Source organism: Prenolepis imparis, unplaced genomic scaffold (genome assembly GCF_030444845.1).
Source record: "Prenolepis imparis isolate NDT839.2.m4 unplaced genomic scaffold, iyPreImpa1.0 SCAF_7, whole genome shotgun sequence".
Classification (NCBI taxonomy): Eukaryota; Metazoa; Arthropoda; class Insecta; order Hymenoptera; family Formicidae; genus Prenolepis; species Prenolepis imparis.
Window position 1 is genome coordinate 7,786,411 of NW_028141165.1, and position 17,233 is coordinate 7,803,643.

Sequence of the window (17,233 nt, forward strand, 5' to 3'; positions counted from 1 at the left end):
TCTTCTTCTTCCATGCCGGCATTCATGTCCATCTTCTCCTCCTCTTCGGGAGGAAGAAGCCGAATCTCTCTCTCTGTTTACTATGCCGCGCACGTGGGTGTGCGGACATTCGGTTCGGAGCATCGATACACCGGGACGAGCAATTCTCATCGCATTCCCGACTATTTAGATACGAACGGGTTGAGAGATATCGGTGACGTCAATTGCGATCTCGCCTCTTTGATGATGTAAAAGTTTCACGATCACGAACACGCATAGCGAAAATCTCTCGCGGCCTCCTCGATCTTTTTTTTTAGTCAAGTAAGTGAAATTTTGCGACGGATCTCTAATGTAAATTATTCGATACCGAGTGATTGTTCTCGCGGATAGTTTTGCACAAAACTGCACAGACTAGCGATAACGATTTTTTTTTCTTTTTTAACGTCAGTGTCGTTACACCTTATCTAGACCTACATCGATAAGAGTATCTCGCTGTATATCTCTCGCTTTCTTTGCCGCTCGATTATTATTCGCATAATTCTGCAACGCGATGACAGAAAACGCGTAGATTAATTTTATTTTTTAAAAAATTGAACACAATTGTAAGTCAGCGATTTTTTTTAAATATCCATATGGCATATCGCGTTGAATGATTTAAATGACGGAAGTCGTAGCTCGTTCATTGTTACGAGAGAGACGACAATGTACGCATTGTCACCTGACGTGACAATACGCGATTTTGAGGACAGCCGTGATTTACGACTCCTAGAGACGAGAGAAAAAAATAAAATGTCAAATTCCCGACATTGTCGCCGGATGATGTGAATGCCGGAAATTTACGATCCATTTGACACGTATTTGACTCTCTTTCGCGGGATTTAGAAAAGATACTCTAAAGATCAAAGCGTTCTCTTATTTACGCTAATAAGGAAAAAAGACGTTAACAAAGTGTCGGGGAGAGAGAGGGAGAGCGAGAGAGAAATAAACACTCGCGCTCGATGACCCATAAAGATCGCGGTATATGTTTCAATCGCACGTCATTTTCCGCATTATGCAATTTCAAGCCACGCTCGTAGGCTTGAGAAACGTGACGTCTATTAGCGTTACCCTTTTAGCGACCAGCAACGGATAGTATACGTGCAGACAGTAGTCGAGGACATCGTCTTAAGGAGCGTTGTCCTCTGAATCCTTTAACTCTTCTACGAAAAATCAAGCAATCAAATCTTGGAATAACTCGCGGATGCCTTTTTTTTAAGCAGAGTAAAAAAATTAATTAATTAAAAATTAGTTCAGATTGTGAAAAAAATAAAATAATTAAAATAAATAAAATAAAATAGAATAAAATAAAAAATTAAAAAAATTAAATTAATTAAAATGATGGGAAAGCAAATTAATTAAAAGTAAATTGATACAAATTAGGGAGATTTGAGTCAATCATTTTGTATAAAATTTCTGTGCAAATTTTAAAACATTAATAATAAAAGAGGCAAGATTTACGATCGTTTGCGTTGGCTGCGATTAATTCTAGCGAAGATATAATATTTAACTTGATTGTAACGTAGAAGAACAGTTTATACAGAGACCACCCTGTACGCGCGACGCATAAGGTCTTTCCGGGGATCGCACGTGTCAGACACCTGTCATTTCCCCGCACACCGTGGGTGATACAAAGCGACCGCTCTTCTCGTTAATTAAATACGGAAAGCCGCGTGTGTCGCATACAACAAATCTCCGGTGGGTGTTTAATTGCGGACTTTATGAACATATCACACACGTGATCCCATCAGCCACGCATGTCCGCCGTGAGTGCACTTACTAAGGTGTACTTATCAATACTTATACGAGCCAAGCATGCCTTGAAAAACAAGCTTGCCAAGATTGATTAAAATCACATTAAATATAGGATAAAGTAACAATTTAAACAAATCTGAAAATCTGGAAATTGAGCGACCCGAATATATAAATTAACAAATTCCTGAATTTATAATATATAATTAGATACTAGATAATTTGAAAGATTGGATAATCAAGAAAATGTGTATATAATCTAAATCGGAATGGTGTGAAAATAATTGGTACATTTCTACGTGTGGAATGTTCCCTAATAAGTAAATGGAAGTTATACGTTCACATCTTATAGTCTATATTTAAGATTAAGAAAAAGTTAACGCGAATAATTCCCGGTTCGATATTTTTTCAACGTATCTAACATTTCTTTCTTTCTCTTTCTCGCGTCATTTCCAAATTATATCTATCGTTTCTTGCACAACTATTAATAACACTAGGTGCTACCGCACCTCATATGTTTTTTTCTCTTTTTTTTCTCATTGCCACTCGGACAAACACAAACCGTTTAGACCACCTATGGCTTACTATGTCGAACGTAACTTCGTTTTATACTCGCTATCATACATATGTTCAGCGTTGAGCAATAGTGTCGCGTTATTATGAGAAAGCGATTTTTATAATAGATTAAAGAGAGAAAGGTATGCGATCGCACACGGAGCCTGCGCACGAGATCGTGAGTCGTGAATTCACGTCCGTCTTTATGAGACGGAACTCTTTTGTGAGTTCTCTACCGCGTGTCGTGAGGTCCTCAGAGTACGATGTCATCGATCTCAGTTTGCTCACGACAAACTCCGGCTCTCCTCTGACATCGCGGGGCACCACGACGCGTTAACCAGCCCCGTGTTTCGACACGTGTAAATCGCGCGAGCGATCTGTCAATCGTATTTATATCATCGGGATCGAACCTCGGATGCGGATGTATAAAGGCGAATTCGTCGATCCTATAAAATAAGTCGGCAGCGAGACGCTTTTATAATCGAGACGGTTATAGTCTTTTATTTTGTTAATAAAATTATTTATCTTTTTTTTAAGAAGTTTAGAATAAGATGAAAATATTATCATTTTTTATATTTCCACTCAAAAATAGATTATGTTATCGAAAAAGTTTTGTTTATTTATTAGAAATCAGAAGTCTGTGTAAATCCACGTAATTTATTCCATTTTTATTCTCTAAAGAATATCTTCTGTCCAAATATGAGATTTTAAAAATAGGTCCGATATTATAGGCATACACTTCTCTTACGAAAAGGAAAACATGGTTCGGCATTGATTGTGTAATATATACATTATAGATTCGACTTTGAAAGCGGCATTTATCTATGAAATATCGCTGTGTCACATATTCTTTCGTAATAATTTCCGACGTCGGGAAAAGTTCCCGACTCACCTCGCATCGTCGTCGTCATGATTAATAATCTTCGCCATCAGCTCTAGACGGGAGCGTACACTTCTTCATAATCATAATGACAAGTTCAGCGATCGCGCGTCGACTATTCGAAAAAGACAACTCACTTGATATTTCGCTTCTTCATTTTCACTCGCGATAAGATTAATCTCACGCGATCCAGAGATCAGCGAGATCCGAGAGAAAGAGAGAGAACACAGAATACGGTGACTTCATTTAATCGACGTGTAACGATTAATAATAAAATAATAATCGTCCACTTGTGGCGCTCATTCTCGTGTAAAACATCGTGTTTTTCGTGCACTCACGCGATGCAGCGACTACCGCGAAGCGATGTTCGCAATTAGTCTTGGATATTCATATATGTGTTGAGACACACAAGGGGTGTAAGTATAATCTTTCTGCATATATATTCAGGAAAGGACTGCTGCAGATATTTTTCTTGTTTTTTTTTAAATAAAAAAATTTAATTTAATTTCCAATTATTAATTTCGCAGCAAATAATAACAATATTATGAGTTTCTCACTATGCAACGATAGATATTTGTATATTATTTTAAAAATTATGTAATAAGAGAGAGAAAGAGAGAACTTAATAATTAATATACATATTTTAAATAATTAATAATTAATTAATAACTACTATATTTGTAATATATGTATTTAATTATTAATTTTTAAAATATATTTAATTAAAATTAATATATAATATTAATTGATTTATAATATATTAATTATTTTAAATACTCTTTCAGATTGCGTATTATAAATTAATTAGATGTCGATGACGATTTTATCTTCCTTTATCTTCCATTTTATTCAGGATACCTAGCCTATTAATTTAGCATGTGTTTTCTCACGTATAAAATGATAAATTATGAGAAATAATTCATCTCCTACATGGTTTACATTTTTAGATTTTTTTTTAGATTTACGCGTTGGAGGGATCTTGTAAGGATCACGTAGACAAGACATAATGTCTCGTAGACGTGATTTTACGAGGTTCTCGCGTGATATACAGACTTCACCAGGCGACGATCCGCGAATCATTCACGATAAATGGCATTCGTGATATATGCACGTGCATCGTGTCGCTTCATCGGCGATGGCCAGGTGCGGCATATAGGACGCGCCCACCGAAAGTACGATATAAATATAAATCCGGCTCGCAAAACATATAATGAGGGGCTTCGATGATTGACGATCGAATGCATCAACGAAGGTCCTCCAACGAGTTCTGCCGCGTCAACGAGGGTCGACACTCGACGCGACTTCCGGAATGCACTTTCGGCAAAAGAGAGACATAGTGCATTCGAATGCACTATTCGAGCGCGGTTTCTAATTCGAGCGACAGATCTAACAAAGTTATGGTAATGCGAGGCTGTGCAATATTTCTGCTTAGTCTTCTCGCGTATCTGGTTTCTCAGATATTTTTATCTATCTATCTCCGAGTCGCGCTTGACAATTTTGCCTCACCTTTGCAAACTTTTTTATTTTATCTTGACAAATATAATATATCTTTATCTCCGTGATCTTTCGTTTACGTGAATATTTTTGCCGTGTAAAAATTTTTAAAATATATAATATTTAATTTAATGTTATATAATTTTTAAATATATATAATAAATTTAAATAATATATAATTTAATATTATATTATATAATTTTTTCTATATAAGAATTTTTTATGTGCGTATGCAAAAATCTTTTAAATAATGTATAATTTATAACTCTAAATTTTCCTAAATGCATATATGTCAACTCGCCAAGTAAAAATAAAAATGATTTTTAAAGTCGAAGTATCAAGGTTCGTTCACAATTATTCGCGGATTGCACTTTCCGCATTTAATGTCGCGATTCCGCGACAATCTCGCGGATGCGAGAATCGCGTTGTAAAACGTCAAAACAAGAAACAATCAATTTTATCTCGCGATTATCGAAAGACAGACATCCGTCGAAGATTTAGCGACGAAATTATCGCCGAAATGGCGAACGCAAACAAACAGCGGAAAGATGAAACTCTCGCTTTCGCGTCCGCGAATTTATTTCGGTATCATCGAATTTTTTATTTAAAAAATATTTATTAAAATATTAAAATTGGAAAATAAAATTTCTCGTAAATATCAATTTCAGAAAACAATCTGTGGTAAATTTTTGCTAGATTTCACAAGTAAATTAAGAAATCGGGACAATGGGATTAAGATCATCCGACGAAGTCAAAGAGCGGCGTTTGTCAAGAGAGGAGAGACTCGACCAATTCCATAGAGTATTCACGGCACAGGTGGAATATGTGTATACGTGACGACGATGGGTATAGATATACCGGAGCGAAGCAAAAGCAAGATCGACGATACCGAGCACATGTTTGCGTGGGCACGGCTGCTTTTATAAAGCCCACTCGTTCCGCATACGGAGATGTCGTACAATACCTCACTTCCGCGATCGCGTCGTCCGCCTTTTTCCACGATTTTCCCGAGTGCGCGATCCTCGTCAATCGATCTTCTTCGTCCGCGACGTCTTTCTCTCGGATACCCACGAGCATCCGAAGATCGAGGCTACAAATGTAGAAAGTCGGCCGCGACTCGTATACGAGTATTTGTTCATTGTGCCTCCTTTCCCCTTCTATACATGGGATTCACACGCTGAAGGCTCGCGGGACTCTGAGAGAGCCATTCATGAACGAGTATGAGACAGACAAACGAAGATACAGACACACCAAGGCGAGATTAGCCAGATGAGAAAGACCTAATCAGCGCAGGTAGCCGAGGGCATAAGATGCGAAGATGTTGCATAGTGCTTTGCGCGGATGTTGCGATGTCTCATATTTTTTCATCGGATTTTATCACGTATCAGATGCTATCATCAGGTGCAAAATTAAGCTGTATCATTGTCGTAAGTTCTTTTCAGAATGCCAGAATTTTTTTCTGCGATATTACACGATCGTAAAATCAATGTAACTTAGGAAAAAAATTTATTGTTTACCGAAACTATTAGAAGTGTAATAAAATCTTCGCGTTACATATTTATAATACAACGAGAATATTCATTCTCTATGTTATGATAATTTCCCATTCATTTACATTACTCACCGTGAAGAAAAGAGTATCGGTTTGACAATAAACAGGAAACGTTACACGCCTTCGAACTCGTTCTTTTAACAAAAGGGACCGTTATGTCGCGCTAAAAATAAACATTTTAGTCTAATAATAATAATATTTTGATGCATGTGGATTCCCAGGTGATTTCATGAAATTTGCTCGTGCGAGTGATAAATTCGCGTCGCGCGCTCGCGGCTATCGTTAATAAGAACTTATTGATAAATACGTCACGGACTATCAGTATCCCGTCCTCATCCTCTCTTTATACTCTTCGTTCATCTCGCTTCATTCACGCGCCCACGTGCATCTGTATTCCCACCGCGTATAACCGAGCGATAACGCAAGTAATTATGCCCGGTCGTATGTCACCGCTATTAACGATCGACGTTTGCATAAATCGATGATCGGTCTCGGCAGCGTCTTTTGTATATCTCGAGGCGTTGAGATGTTACGCGCGGCTGTTATATTTTTCGCGTGGGCGGATATAAGAAAAATGCTCCTCGACAAAGATTACGGAATATACTTGAAATTTTATTAATTATCAATAGCTGGAATTATTTTATAATTAATCCACAAATATATTGAGGATTAATTAAAATTTTATTTATTTTATCCTTGTGTCGCTTCATCTTTTTGATACTTGAAATTTTATTAAGTTTCAATAACTTGTTGTTGAATGCTTCGCTAAAATGTTTATCTATTAGATATATTTCGTTGCAATATAAAAGCTATGACAATCTCTCGATACGCGTCTGACTTAGAAGAAAGATACATATATTCCGGTTGCTCCGGACCGCTCCGGATTTATCAAGAGATCAAGCGCGATCGAATGCTTGCGGGATGCGATTATTTCTCGAAAATTGACCACTGCCATCGCGGCGGCGCGATATGAGAAGATGATCGTGAAATAATGGTGGATTCTAAGACTACTACTTTTCGGGGCTACCTCCTTTTTCTGTCCGTCACGCCACGTTACGCTTCCCTCTCGTTAACAAGCCGATTCGACGATCGCCGAACACCGGACATTGATATTAAATCAGTTCCGCTTTTTCATCAGGTAGGCTCTGAAAGCACGCATTTGACTCCATTACGTAGTCCAACCTGACAGCCCTACATATGCCCCGCGGTAGTTGGCTAAATCATAACTCGGCGTAGTCTAATATCTCGTAAATACTGTCCATCCGATATCGAAAAACGCCGCTCGCCCGGATTTATCTGCGCTCGAGCGTGCTCGAGATAAAATACAGCCTGTTAGCGAATACGTAAGCTGACGCGCGTGCATATGACTCTATTAGGGAGCTCACGCTTCTATATTTTTTCGCGCGAAATCTTCACATGCAAATATTTTCTTGCAGAGAATCGGCATTTTTTATCATGTAACAAATGTTAATATAGAGAATTATAAAAAATAAGATTATTAAAAATAATCTCGTATGTATTATACTGAGCGAGCATCGAATATATTTGGGGATTAATTATAAAATTATTTAAAAAATCAAATTATTATTGATATCAATAAAATTTTAAGTATCAATAAGATAAAGTGATAACGATGAGATAAGTAGAATTTTAATAAATTCTGAATATATTTGAGGATTAATCATAAAATTACATAAAAATTAAAGTTATTGATAATTAATAAAATTTCAAGTATCAAATAAGATAAATGTGAGACAAAGATGAGGTAAATAAAATTTCAATCCTGGTCTTATTAATGAGACAAGAACGAATTTAGAAATCTGCCGATCAAATTGCCCGTTTCGCTGCCTCTAGTTCGTCGTAATAACTATATCTCGTTATTTCGTCTCAACAGTCGCGGAGATCCTGCGATGCCTATCTCTCGCATTATTATCCAGTTATCAGAAAGACATGCAGTTATCTTCGTGCCGCTAACTCGACTCCCTTCGTCACCTGTCGCTCGTGTTTGTTCGCGCCTTCTTCAGGGAAGAACGAGCTGAAAGAATGCGCGAGCGTGTCGACACAACCTGGTGCTCTCGCTGGTGGCAGGATACCGTTTATAGGACCGGCTCCACCCTCGGGGACTCATTGACGCGGCGGAAGGTTACTCGCGAGGGGTTGGGGAACGCGCGGGGAAATGACTTAATATGAAGTTACAAGGATGCTATATACGAACGATAGCCCGTAGCGATCGCGGGACCACCCAGGAGGTGATTGCCATGGAGTGGTTCTATCTAAAGGCCCGCGCGCTCTCTTCCTTGCTATGTACGTGCTTTAATAGTGTCGGCCGTCTTCGCATTCCTAGATCGTCCTGCGCCGGCAGGAAACTCTCGCTGGATCTCTCGCCCCGAGCGTCACGGAGTTGTCTTTCAGAGACGGGAAAGGAGAGAAGGAGAAGGAGGAAACCGACGTCGAAAATAAACGGGATTTCTCATTTAGCGACTAACGCGGAATCGTTAACTGGGCTTGTGATGAAGGTTTTTCCTTTAACGGAGGTTTCGTTCCCGCCCTAAGTTTTCGCGCTGACGATAAACGACAAACAATATTTACAGAGAGTTTCTGAATTATTTCAATAAAATTATTTTAATTTTTTATAAGTTTTAAAATATTTAAAATCATAAAAAAATTAAATAATATAAACATATTTAATTAATATAAATATATTAATTAAAATATATAAGACAGAATCTCTGAGCAAATCTTACAAAAAACTGAGAACACTGATCTTTCAGATATTGATATGGGAATATGATGAAGATTTTCCTTAACTGAGGTTTCGTTCCCGCCCTAAGTTTTCGCGCTGACGATAAACGATAAACGATCATTCTTATTCACAGAGTTTTTTAAATATTTAATGGAATTATTTTTTATTGATAAAAAATAGAGAGTATCATATAAGTTTAGATACTGAAAAAAGTAGAGATAAGTTTAAATACCTCGCCTCAATCAAGAAGTTTTAAAATGTTCAAAATCATAAAAAAATTAAATATTGATTGATAATATCCATAAAGTGACACAAAGATGAGATGAATAAAATTTTAATCTTGAATATGTTTGAGAATTATAAAATTATAAAAATATTCAAGTTGTTGATAATTGATAAAATTTCAAGTATCAAATAAAATAATGTGATATGAAGATGAGATAAATAAAATTTCAATATTAGAGAAGAGATGCAACTTTAAAAAATAAATTCCTATTATGCTTCTTTTAAGATACTCTGTAATACGTCTTTGAATTTTGAAAAAGAATCACAGCGAATTCGAGCACAATTCTGAAAACTAATCATTGTACACGAAAGAGTCTTTTAAAAAATTCTAATTTTGCAGACAATCGCAATATTTATCACTTGCGTTTCTCATGAAATATATCGATACGTTTGTTCTTGATTCGCTACTTCGAAGCCTATAGCACGTTTTAAATGCTCCGTATGTAATACATATACATATATATTAAACTTCGTTCCATAAATTTATGAAGGAGGTGTACGTTCATTAGCTCCCCCTCGACGACAAGCACCTTCGTCGTCGATCGTCGTGTTGCGGACGCAGTCGCGAAATATCGCCGACTCGCCGTCTCGCCGATAAGTCAAAGAGGGGCAGGGCAACACATAATGCCGCTCTTCATGTTTTATGTATGAGAACAAGATTACTTCGGTTACCACCCACTTGCCGAATGCTACCACGAGATCGAAAGCCGAGCTCGGTAAAACCGCCGACGAGGGCGCGAGGGACAATGGCGATTGATTTGCGAATCGATCCAACGCGATCGAACTCCCGATATACACGAGATAAGCGCGATCGAGAGTCTTTAAATAATGTATTGTATGCGCAATAAAGCGACTGCGCTTTGTTTTGTCAAGTTGTAATAATTAATATTTAATAGTAATAATATAATTTATAATATATAAAATATCTGATAAAAGCGTGTATTCGGTTGATAATAAAATAAAAATTTATTTTAAATATAAAAATTCAGTTTATTAAGTAAAATGGAACTTATGGATCAGTTCATAATTTATTTGCTATTCGCATTTATTATTATCGATATTTTAAACAAAAACGTGGAAACTGAGTGCGTGTAAATGAGTGTATTTCTCTTTCGTTTTTTTATATCTTATTTTATTAATAATATATTAATATATATGTATATTAATATATTACTAATAAAATAAAATGTTAAGAATTATATATATATATATTAATATTCTTACAACCACGTTATTTATTCGCAAATTTGATAATTTCTGTTCGAGTTCTCTCGAAAAGATGTGCATGTTATTATCCATCTTTTACAAAAAAGTAAGAATGACTGTAAAATCAAAGCACTGTGGTACCAATTAAAATTCCTACTCTATTGAACTGTCATAATCTCACTACCTATTTTGCATTGAGATTTTTTCGATCTCAGCCGGTGGATAATGGCTGGATAACACTATGGTGTTATAATCGCCTCGCTTCTGAAAATCATCGTCAATAAATTACGCACGCCCCATCAACAATAGGGCGAAGATGCCGGATGGTTGCGCATACGGTGGCAATGATTAAAGACGATACGTGGATATTTGCATATTATCGCCATATTTCTGGCGCTACTCTAAATCTCGTGTCGCATCCCATTAAGGTGTCGACAGAGCAAAGAAAAAGGAGGGAGAAAAAGAGAAAAGAGACGATCGAAGTCAAAGAGTTCGACCGACCGGAAGAGAAAAATGAAAAAAATCAGTCCGGTTTCTACCAAGTGTTTTATCAACATTCCCACGTGAGGGTCCCGTGCGTGTGATTAATGAGAATCTTCGCCGAGAAAATCGGCATTCCTCGATTTTGCACTATCGTACATGCAACGCGCTGCTTCGAATTTGGATGCCTAAGCCGCGTTTATATCGGATTTATAAGATTATCAGACTCGAGGGAATCAAACTTGGGACTTTCGATTGGAAAACAGTTATGCTATCAATTATATATATTGTTTTTTTTTAATCTCCTCGCTGTATTTTTTAATTAAATTATATTTTAAAACGCATTTTTAATTTGAAATATAATTTAAAATATAATTTAATTAATATATATATATACATATATCCAATCTCACCGAATTGCTCAACTCATATATCTCTGTTACGTTTAATTTATAAATAAATATTTCGTGTAAGCAATAATAAATTTTAGATTCTGTGTGCAGTTTGATTAAGCCGAATATGGCGGAGGTAATCGATTCCTACTCTTTTGGTTTACGAATATAATTTGCATATTGAATTATCGATCGCATTAAATCAGAATGTGAATTCGATGAATCGAACAAGCTCCGGAAGCAAAGTCGATAATATTAATTTCCGATTGTCTCGCGAAAATTCACTTTTCAAGTTGAAATTATATCGATTTGCCCGATCCACGTTTTCACGCTACCGGTCTGGATAAAAGAAAAAGGGAGAGAGAGAGATCGGCGACGTTCCGCGGCTACTTGATATACGCCTTCTTTGCCCGAAGCCGGAGTTTCGCATTACGCGGTCATACCGCGGTTTGCGTGGGCGAAATTATTTTCTAGCATAACATTAGAGAGAAAAAGGGAGAGAGATAGAGTGCACGTTACCACCCTGTAAATTAGCTATTGCTGTGTCCCGAGCCGTGTGGGCGCAACGTTGACCGCTCGCGTTATTATATTCCGCGGCTGTAAATCAGCGTACCGTTAACGTTGTCTTGGAATCCGCATTGCTCTCGGTGCGGATCCTCGCGATGTCACTTCCGGTGCTCTCCACGTCGCCCGTCATGTTCAATCCCGAAAGAATTCCGGGAGAGACCTCGTTGGTAATAATATGTATCATAGTTGAAGAGTTGGCGATTATTGATAAATAATAATAGATAAATTAATAAATTTTTCAATTGTTATAATTAATTTTTATTATTATTATTGTTACCATTATTATATGATTCAATGGATATTTTAATTTCAAAGGAATTTTAATTACTCATAATGCGATTTTACAGTCTTCACTCGTGAATTTCTGTAAAAGATAGATATAATAGTATATCTTTTTGAGATAGATGTGTGAAATTATCACAACGCGACTATGAGAACATGTATTGTTAATAAAATAAAAAACCGAGTAATGGACTCATTATATCTAGATTTTTTTATAAGTCATATATATTATATACCTATAGATTCTCTTTCAGATCGCTGTTTTATAATGATACTTGTTATTATCTTAATTGAGCGCTGCAACAGATTGCCGACACTTGCGGCGTATAAAACCAATTACATTTAATTAGGTAAGGGTCATTTAAAAAATTCGTAGAAGCCGCGTCGAGACTAAAATTAAGTAAATTGCTTTTAATTCAAATACAGATCAATTTAATGGATCTAATTTTTTTGATTCGCCAAAAAGCGTCACGCTTTTTATCTAATCGCATTTTTGGAAAAAGTAAAAAAAATCGCGTCGCTAAAGCACGTAAAGTTAATTTTAAATAAATTAAATTAAAAAATTACAAAAATTATTAATTTAAAATCGATTTAAATTAAAAACATTAAATTATCGTTGTTGAAAAAAAAATAACCCGAATGACTGAACCGAAAATCGAGCTTCTCGCTCGTCGGACGACGACTCTATGATTTAATATTTCATAATCGAATTAATTTTTTATATATGCGAGATATTAATTATGATCTGTTTTATTAACAAGACTAACTTTTGCGTACAGCATGCGTTAAAATAGTCATTTATCATGTCCGGCGTGGAATGAAATATTATACAATATATAGGATAATGACATGCGGATCTATATGAAATTTATGAGTCCAATGACATTAAATCAGGCGGATTGGCGTTCCGGTACATTCATCGTTGTTCGATTCGCGGTACTGGTTTCGATCTCGACGCGTTCTATATTTCCGTGGGTCTTATTTTCCGCTCCGGCGTACATACGTGTACCATTTGATTTATCACTTTTATCGTATTATTGATCGATTTAATTATCGAACGAGCAGCACAAAATTTTATAATTTGCATTTTTAGACTGTACATCTGGTTAGAGTATTATACTTTGCAGCGGTAAAGTAGCCAAAGCAATATGTAAAAGATATTATTATATGTTTCGAAACGATGTATAAAAATCGTTTCGCATCTACAAATTCAAAGTGAATGTAAATTAAAACTATTTGAGAATATAATTACAAAGAATATTGTCATACATTTACGTTAAATTTAAAAATTATGTTCAATATTAAATCAAGTCAACACTTTAAAATCTTAGAATAATTCAAGAATTGCTGTAGATATAAAATGCATAAAAAATTATATAATAATGCAAGAAATGTAAACAGTTAAGAGTCTTGACAATTTTTATCGGTCATGAGTATAAAAAAGTTCTGACGAATTAAATCATATAAATATATAACGCTTAAAGTTTTTGTGAACTAATTTATTATTCATATTCGCGAGCTTTTCCAGATTTAATTTAATAGCCTATTTTTTAACAATTGCAAAAATTGTTCGAACAAGATTTATTAAAAATTTATTTTAAAAAATTCTTAAGATTTATTAAGTTTCTTCTAATTCTTAAAATTCAATATTCATAATTTATTTTTTACAATTTCTATAGATTATCTTACGTTTATATATTTTTTAATGTTAGTTATTTATAGATAGATGAATAAATTCGCTTTTCTAAATCTCTCTCTAAGATCGCTGAAACGCGGAGAAGTAATTTTCCCTTTGAACTTTCATATAATCGAAATGAATCATTTCAACCGAAATAATCCCAATCACTATACTCGCGTAATTTTCTTGTTAAGAAATCATTGCAAGCAATGCATTCATGAAGATTACCGTAATAAGAATAACGAGCGTGCCGATGAAATTACATTAATGCCGTCGAGCCTATCATGAGGCGAACTGAAATCATCTTAACACGAAAGCAATAGTCGCTCGATAAAGTTATTTCCTGCGCATAAACCTACTGAAAAAAATTTAAATTTAGCTCGCGCAATTTTGATAATTCGTCTTACAATTAAATATTTTTCATAAGGTAATAATATCGAAACAAAAAAAATTCATGGCCCATCTCGACAGTTAAACAAACATGTTTAAAATCGAAATAAAGTGATTATTAATATTTTATTAATATGCTTAATACAATTAATATTATTAAAATGCTTTTATAATTAATATTAATATAATTAATATTACTTATATTAAGTAATTAATATTAATTACATTAATTAATATAATATCAACTGCCCTACAAAAGAAAATTGAAAACAAGAAGATTTGAACTATAGGAGATATCATAGATTGATATATTACATTTACATTTTTCCAATATAAATGTTACATTATCAGAAAATTCAATCAATGCTTATTTATCATTTCATTGACGAGTCAGTATTGACTCATAATTCATATTATCCTGTTTATCGCGAAGTTAAACTGTCGCGTCTGTCAGTTAGTAGTGGGTGCACAGGCTGGTCCTTAAAAAGAAACGGGTCGACCTTGCTAAGACGGGATTACCGTAACGCGTATAATCTCGTCGTCGATCGGTATAGTATTATACGAGCGATATAGCGAAAAGCGATCGACGTGGCTGCTGGTTAAATTATTAACCTCGCTACTAACCCGATCGCCTATTACTCACGCTATCAAAAACTTATCTCTCATTAGCCACACCACGGTGTGGCTCTTGTACGATAAACTGGCCAATCAGAGTAACAGATCGTACTGGTATCTTTCGTGGAGGATGGTATCGATTTAGAAGCCAATACGCCATATCTCCTCGTATCGACGCACAGTGAGTCGTCGTTTCATTTCATCAGTGAATCGGCCGTTTTCCCGTTAACAGACACGAGAGAACGATATGCTTGACATACGCAATAAATCGGATATCCCGTGTCGATTTATAATTGATCGTCGATTTGCTGACAGTGGGAGGTTTCTATTCTAGGCATCCTCGGATATAGAATTTACGCGATCATGCTTCGTTTTTTTATTCTTCTTTATAATTTTCTTAAAATTATAAATTTTATTATAAAATTATGAAATAAAATTATTAAAATTATATGTTAAAAACTTTATATGTGATTAAAAATGTGTGTCGGAATTTTTCTCCGCCCGAAACAAAATATTTTAACAAGCTTTTGCATTCGGAAATCTAAACTATAATGGAAAAAAATGTTTGACATCCATACTACAAAGAAATTATGTGTCGAAAACATGCAGTTGGTACCCGGTTACCCATACATTGATGAAATATGATGCATTAACAGAAGAGTCGATAAAATAATTATTGATTAAATTGATTAAATTTCTAACACACATTTCTTCTCTTTGCACATCAAGTGTATGTGTGTAAGATTGAGTAAGATTTCGCTTCATCGTTCAAAGGTCTCTATCGCGCGATTATCGTTCAATTCTACGGTGCGTATAAACAAATCTGCTGGAACATAAGATCGGTTTTATGCAGGTGTCAAGTCGGTAATCGGCATGCGAAGGAGATTATCGGGCTAAGCGTAGGTAGGTAGATAGGCAGGTAAATCGATACTCTCTCAAGCGCGGCAGGTAGATAGTATTTTATTCTATAATCTCCGCCTGTGTGGTAGAAATCGCCGTCGGGGGCTTAAATCGTTCTACGCGATTATAAATGCGACGTGGTGCGGCTTAAAGGCGCGTACTACTCGAGTACTCGATGTAGTACGTACATATACTTCGCGAAATACACGGCGGAGGTTTCACTTCTTCGGGATTCGTCGACTTTTACGCCCGTCTTCTCTCGCATCGGAGACAAGACGCGGGAAAAGGTTTATTTCGTATTTATTTACCGCACCCTTGCGATATTTGCTCGAGGCGTGGAGTATAAATTCTCGATTGATTTACTCCGTTTGCGAAAAAGCCCGCGTATATTTACGATTTAGCATATAATAAAATTGCGAGAATAATATTGGAAATATGCGCATACATGTACATATATTAGTCACAATTGCGCCAATATATTCAACTGAAATAACTAAAATTCAATATAAAAATTTTAATAATAAAGAAATTTATAGGACTAATTAAAATTAATAAGAAATTTAAATAAATTTAATTTAAGAATTATATCTTTATTTATTTATATATCGCAATGGACTCTAATTATTAACGTTAAAACGATTTACTTATTGTTAATTAGTCTAGTTTAAATTCAAATTCAATTCAATTCAGTTTAATTTCAATTTCAATTTCAGTTTTCAATTTCAATTGCGCATTGATCATTGCGTCCATATTTATTAAGAGCACAGTATTCTACTTCGAATAAATAACAGAAATATTATTCTCAACACAATTGGTTGGAGCTTCATTATCAAGAAGCACAAAATTTAATTCTTTTCTAAATCATTACACGCATTTTTAATGGAAAAGTAGTTTAATATGAATTGCGCGCGACTTGACGAGACCGTTTAAATCTCGCGGATATCATATGGAAATTAATCCGATACGTGGAAATTGATTGCCTACAAGTTCGCGACACAAGCAGAGGACCTCCCGCGGCTGTCAGAACCTAGCCTTGATATAAGCAAACAACGAAGGGCACCGACGCGTTCGCGAATTATTTATTGGGGGGATGATTTATCCCCGAGAGGGAGAGGCTATTTTAATTACCCGTGAGAGACACGAGAAATTGCGATATTAGAGCGAGTTACACAGAGACGATACAGAGAGGAAGAGAGAGAGGAGAGAAATTGCGTGCGATGGTGGTCCAGCGCGTTTCTCTCGCGATGACACACGTTTCTCGAGCTACAATTTATCCATAATTTAATTCGGAGAGCTGAAATAATGAACCTGTAAAGTTTCTTCGTCGAGGAATAAACCGGTTAAAAAATCAACGTTTAACGAGATTAAAATAGAGGATTAATATTAGAGCTATAAGAGAGATATTTCTCATATAATTTTAACAATTTAATTACTTAGTTATGAGAGA

General features: G+C 35.5%; 1 protein-coding gene across 2 annotated transcripts in view; it reads right to left on the reverse strand.

Moving 5' to 3' along the window:
* The window catches only part of Wb (wing blister), a 197,696-nt gene that overhangs the window by 57,695 nt on the left and 122,768 nt on the right, over positions 1-17,233 (reverse strand). The window lies entirely within an intron of this gene.